Source organism: Ascaphus truei, chromosome 21 (genome assembly GCF_040206685.1).
Source record: "Ascaphus truei isolate aAscTru1 chromosome 21, aAscTru1.hap1, whole genome shotgun sequence".
Lineage (NCBI taxonomy): Eukaryota > Metazoa > Chordata > Amphibia > Anura > Ascaphidae > Ascaphus > Ascaphus truei.
Genome location: NC_134503.1, coordinates 30244550 through 30252049, shown reverse-complemented (window position 1 = coordinate 30252049; position 7500 = coordinate 30244550).

Here is a 7500-nt window from a genome sequence, read left to right as displayed (position 1 = left end):
CACAAACTCTTTCTCACACACACATTATCTCCCTATCACACACACACACACACTCTCTCTCACACACACACACACACACACACACACACACACACACACACACACACACACACTCTCACACACATATTATCTCTCTCACACACATTCTCTCTCGCATTCTCTCTCTCCCTCTCTTTCACACATACATTCTCTACCTCACACACCTTCTCTCTCTCCCTCCATCTTTGTCTCTCACACACACTCTCCCTCTCTTTCTCACGCATACATTCTCTCTCACACATACATTCTCTCTCTCTCCCAACCTCCGTCTCTGTCACACACATGCACACTCTCTCTCTCTCTCTCTCTTCCCCTCACACACATATTCTCTCTCACACACATATTATCTCTCTCACACACATTCTCTCTCTCCCGTTCTCTCTCTCACACACATTTTCTCCCTCTCTCAAACATTCTCCCTCTCTCTCACACACATTATCCCTCTCCCTTTCTCTCCCTCACACATTCTCTCTCTCCCTCATACACATTCTTTCCCTCTCTATCTAACACATTCTGTCTCACACACACACACACACACACACATTCTCTCTCACACACAATTTCTCCCTCTCTCCCTCTCACACACACACACACACACACACACACACACACACACACACACACACACACACACACACACACACACACACACACACACACACACACACACACATTCTCTCTCCCTCATACACACATTCTCTATCTCACACACTTTTTCTCTCTCTCACACACTTTTTCTCTCTCTCTCCCTCTCTCACACACACTATCTTTCTCACACACACAATCTCTGCCTTACACACATTCTCTCCCTCTCTCCCACACATTCTCTCTCTCTCTCTGACACACACTCTCTCCATCTCACACACTCTCTCCATCTCACACACTCTCCCTCATACATATTCTTTCTCACACGCATTCTCTCCATCTCTCAAAGATATTCTCTCTCCCTCTCTCTCACACACACACACACTCCATCACACACATTTTCTCTCTCCCACACATAATCTTCCCTACACACACACACACACACACACACACACACACACACACACACACACACACACACACACACACACACACACACACACACACACACACACACACACACACTCTCCCTCTCTCACAAACACATGCTCTATCTCTCACAAACACATTCTCTCGCCCTCCCTCTATTTCTCACACACATTCTCTCTCTCTCTCCCTGTTTCTGACACACATTCTCTCTCCCTCTATCACACAGTCTCTCCCTCTCATTCTCTCCCTCACACACATTCTCGCTATCCCTCTCTGTCTCTCACACACATTCTCTCTCACATTCTCTCTCTCCCTCTCTTTCACATATATATTCTCTACCTCACACACATTCTCTCTCTCTCTCCCTCCATCTTTGTCTCTCACACGCACTCTCCCTCTCTTTCTCACACATACATTCTCTCTCACACATATACATTCTCTCTCTCCCAACCTTCCTCTCTGTCACACACACACACACACACACACTCTCTTTCTCTCACACACGCACTCTCACGCACACTCTCTCTCTTTCTCTGTCACACACATTCTCTCTCACACACACGCTCTCTCTCCCTGTGTATCTGTCTCACACTCTTTTGCCATCTCTCTCACACACACAGTCGCTCCGGCTCTCTCTCACCCACACTCTCTTTCTCTCTCACACACGCTCTCCCTCCCTGTCTCTCTCTCTCACACACACACACTCTCTCTCTCTCCGGTTCTCTCTCACACACACACACACTCTCTCACACACTTTCTCCCTCTCTCACACGCATTCTCTCTCTCTCACACACACACACACACATACATTTGTTCTCTCTGACTCTCACTTACCTAAGTACCCTGCTTCCCGCTCCTCTCTCTGTCTCCTACTGGGATGTGCTCTCACCCATAGCACCCTGTGGCCTTTTTAAATTGATCCCCTCTGCAGCTGAACGTGAAGTCACTTAACATTCTGCATAAAACAACTTCTTACTAACAGCTGCAGACGCACAGATGCACAGACATACACACAGATATATACACACCACACACATACACACACATATATATACACATACACACAAATATATATACACAAATATATATATACACACATACACACACACATAAATATATATATATATATACACACATATATATATGTACTATACACATACAGACACACCTATATTTAAACATAAACACACACATATACAAACATACCCACATATATACATAATCTTCTACTGTCTGGCCTTCCTGCCTCTCACCTGTCTCCCCTACAATCTATCCTAAACGCTGCTGCCAGAGTCACTCTACTCTTTCCTAAATCTGTCTCAGTGTCTCCCCTGCTGAAATCCCTCTCCTGGCTTCCTATCAATTCCTGTATTCCTTACAAAATTCTCCTCCTCACTTTTAAGGCTATACTGTACATTCTTCTGTCCCTCCTTACATCTCAGCCCAAATATCTCACTACAGTACATCCACTTCTGCCCCTTCTTACATCTCAGCCCTAATATCTCACTAAACACTCTTCTGCCCCTCCTTACATATCTACCCTAATATCTCACTATATACTCCTCTGCCCCTCCTTACATATCTACCCTAATATCTCACTATACACCATCCCGACTCTTGCGTTCTGCTCTAGGATGTCTTCTCTCTACCCCCTTTTTAATCTAAAGCCCTCTCCCGCCTTAAACCTTTCTCATTGACTGCCCCACACCTCTGGAATACCCTTCCCCTCAATACCCGACTAGCACCGTCGCTATCCACCTCTGTACTTTACACCTCATACATCGACCGTGGTCCCCTGCAGACACACTTACCAGAACACCTTCATACTGTCTCTGTATATTCCTTCTACCTACAAATTAGATTGTAAGCTCTTCGGGACAGAGATTTATTTTCCTAATGTTACTGTCATGTCTGAAGCGCTTATTCCCATTATGTGTTATATTATGATGTCACATGTATTACTGCTGCGAAGCGCTGTGTACAAGGATAGCGCTATATAAATAAAGATATACATACATACACACATACACATAAACACACACACACTGTATATAAACACATAAACACACACACATACTGTATATACACACACACACACACACATATATACACACACTTTACAGTAAGGGCAGTTACAATGTGGAACTCATTACCCATGGAGACTGTGATTCTTCTGGAACCAGGATCACATGTGGGATGGGAGTGAGTCCAGTCGTTTAACTCATCCCCTTTTGAGAGCACACAGAGTCCTTTTATTTTCTTCAACTTTAATGGGGGAGTCAAAAACAAATGTAAAGGGTACTCGCAGATGGTAATGTGGGGTGAGAGAGGGCTTCTCTATGTGAAGGTGCTCTGTTATGGGGGGACGGTAAAAAAGGATGGCCTTGCAGGGGTGTAATGGAGGAAGCATGTACTCACTAAGCCAGCTAGTTCAATCTAAAGCACATGTTCCTGTGACAAGCAGGAAGGGTCTAAGGATCATTCCATAAACAGAAAGGGGCAGGGGAACAACAGGGCTAAACCATTCTCATGGCAATGAGAAATGGGAGGTTGCCATGGCAACCAACTAGTGGCTGTGTAAAGAGGGAATGTGTCAATAATGTATCTTTACACATGCAGCTAGCTGCTGGAACAGGGGAACTAACAAGCAGCTGAACTAGGGAGACAGAAATCTGTGAGCTGCAAAGAGACACTGAACATGTGTAATCCTGTTCCAGGACAGTGATGGCAGATGCAATAGATATCTTTAAATAAAGGTTGGACATCTTTTTACAAAGGAAAGGTATACAGGGATATACCTAATAAGTAAACATGGGAAGGATGTTGATCCAGGGAGTAATTTGATTGCCAATTCTTGGAGTCAGGAAGGAATTTATTTCCCCCCCTTATAAGATATCATTAGATAATGTGTCACTGGGGGTTTTGTTTGCCTTCCTCTGGAATAATATACTGTAAGTACGGATATAGTATAAGTGTCTGTCATCTAAATTTAGCATAGGTTCAACTTGATGGACTTATGTCTTTTTTCATCCTCATATACTATGTCACTATTTTACTCACATACTGTATACACACACACACACACACACACACACACACACACACACACACACACACACACACACACACACACACACACACACATATATATATAAACAGCGAGCGTTGGACAATAAGGGTTCCATGTAAAAATGGATTTCAGGCAAAAGGTGAAACGGTGTACTCATTTACATGTCATTTCCCAGAATCCCTTGCTGCAGCGGAAGCACTGTATGCTGGGTGATAATGGGGAAAGGCGGGGTTGCAGACCTGTCTAAGCTCTATAGCTTGATAAAAGACCAGGAGGTCCGAAACGTCGTTCTATTTTTTGTATGTTCCTGTTATTCTGATGCAATAAATACCATTTCTATCTTCAGTGAGTGCTGCAGGTCTGTTCCCTTTGTGTTTTATTTTTTGAGCTGGATGGTAGTCCTGGACCCTCTGCATGCACCCTGACGTCCAAGCTAAGTATTTTTTCGTTTTTCTCTGTATGTAGTTTAAACATTGAGTGCCCTGGATTTCTTTATTTTGTGTGTGTGTGTGTGTATATATATATATATATACACACACTTGCACACTTGCGCACATATATACACATACAGTAGACGCACAGAAACATACACACTACACATAAATATACAGACACACATATATATATACACACACACACACAGAAACTTACTTACAACACATATACACAGACGCACATACACATGCACACACATATGGTATACACACACACAAATATTGAAATATATATACACAGCATCACACGTGGAACAAGAGACAGTCCTGTCGGCGAACATTTCTCTGACTCTGGCCACAAGATGAACGATCTGAAGGTGGCCATACTCAAAAGGTAATCGTAGAACACCGAAAGAGAGACGGTTGCATGAATACAAATTTATGCAACTGATCGGGACACTTAGCGGTGGCCTAAACCGAGACCGAAGTTTCATGAGTCCTTACTGACACAAGTGAACTCGCCATGTCTATACATACTGCGCTATATGAATGCACACACAGCTGTCTCCTGCACATACAAATACACATGTACTTCCATCCCTATACACCAATAGGGACCACATAGTATCTACACACACTTATAGTAATGCAACACCCACTTACATTCAGGGACCATTTAACACCTCTAGTCATAAAATGCATACTGCACAGGGGGAGGGATAAGCTTCAATCACAGATCACATTCCAATACGCACTGTTTTAAGTAAAAACCCTTTTTTGGCTTCATTCATTGTAACATCGTCGGATGAGAGATCAGTGTAGCTCGAAAGCTCGCACAAATAAAAGCATTTCGTTATCTACAGAACGGTATCTTCTATTCGGTTTTGATTTTATATATCTATATATGCTTTGCTGTGGAGGGTTTTTGTCACTTTTTTTACCCACCATAACTTAACTAAGTATGGTAAACCCCATCCTCCTTGCTTCATTCTTGCATAGCCTTATAACCAACCCCACACTGATGAGACCCATTAAGGTCAAAACAGCTGTCCGTGGGTGGGTTTACTGGCTATGCATCTTAACCCTGGCTGTGCTGCTCAAAGCTGAGACCATGCAGCAAGCTTAAGCCTATAGGAAACCATTTTGAATGGTTTTGAAGCAAAAGGTGGCACTGTGTGCTCATTTGCATGTCATTTCCCAGAATCCCTTGCTGCAGTGGAAGTGCTGTGTGCTGGGCGATAATGGTGAAAGGCGGGGCTGCAGACCTGTCTAAGACATGCAAATGAGCATACAGTAATATTTTGTTTGTGATATATATATATATATATATATATATATATATATATATATATATATATATATATATATATATATATATATATATATATATACACATACTTACACACACACACACACACACACACACACACACACACACACACACACACACACACACACACACACACACACACACACATATGTGTGTGTGTTTTGTGTATGTGTATATATATATTTGCATGTGCATATTCAAATGATGAATGAGTGCAGGTTGTGTCATTGCGTGTATTAATGAATGCAACACGTTCATTACATTTGTTTATACTGAAACAAGAAATACTGTATACTAAGCAACAGCGACACCCAGTGGCCAAAACTAAAGGTGCAGCAGAGACGATGCTCCTTTTTTTATCACTAATATCCTGCAGATCAGCTGGGCTCAAGCCCCCCCCCCCCCCCTTCAAACAGGTCAGGTTTTCAGGATATCTCTGCTTCAGCACAGGTGGCTCAATCAGTCCCTGCTTCAGCACAGGTCCATCAATCAGAGGCCCAGCCTTCAATTAAGCTTCTGATTGAGCCCCCTGTGCTGAAGCTGGGATATCCAGAAAACCTGGCCTGTTAGGGGGGGGGGGGTCTTCAGAACTGGATTTGAGCCCCCCTGCTGTAGATCACCAAGTTGAATAGTGATTCATTACCTGTTTTACATAGTAAACTCTTAAGTAATTTGTAAGAACTCCAGATTGGGGGGGAGGGGGAGACATTTCGGGCCTGGTGCTAGTGACAGGTGCTGGTGGCTAGGGCCTTGTCACGTAGGATTGCCAGGTGGCCGGTATCAAACTGGACTGTCCTGTATTTGGACACTGCCCAGTAAAAAATGAGAGGTAATACTGGACAAGTATGTATCCGGTATTATTACCTCTCTGGGTGTGTATGTATATACCGATATTACCTCCCTGGGCGTGTATGTATATACCGGTATTACCTCTCTGTGCGTGTATGTATATACCGGTATTACCTCTCTGGGTGTGTATGTATATACCGGTATTACCTCCCTGGGCGTGTATGTGTATACTGGTATTACCTCTCTGGGTGTTTATTTGTATACTGGTATTACCTCTCTGGGTGTGTATGTGCAGTGTTCGACAAATCACCCAAAAATCTACTCGCCCAACCAAAAAATCTACTCGCCACCTAGTCCCGCCCCCAACTCCACCCCTAGTCCCGCCCCCAACCCCACCCCTAGTCCCGTCCCCAACCCTAGTCCCGCCCCCAACCCCGCTTTAAAATAAAATATATAAATAAAATACATTTAATAAATTCCTAGTCATAACAACATTCGTTTTTGACATAAATGTATTTATTGTATTACATTATACTACAATTAGTCCTTGTTACGTGTGTGTGTGTGTTTGTGTAAATGTTGGATCTAGAAATAAAAGCCAGGTGTGAATGACTAGTTTCCTGAACCCCATAACCAGTGTCTGGACGTCCCCACTTCACAATATCTGAAGTAGCAATCCCGCCTGGGATCTTACCTGATCCGCAGTCCCTCAATGTCCAGGTACCCTCACTCCCACAATGTTATACATTGGAGGGGATGTGTTCCCTACCTGTCTTCTGATGTCTTCCGTGTGAAGCTTGAGTCAGATCTGGAAGACAGCAGTA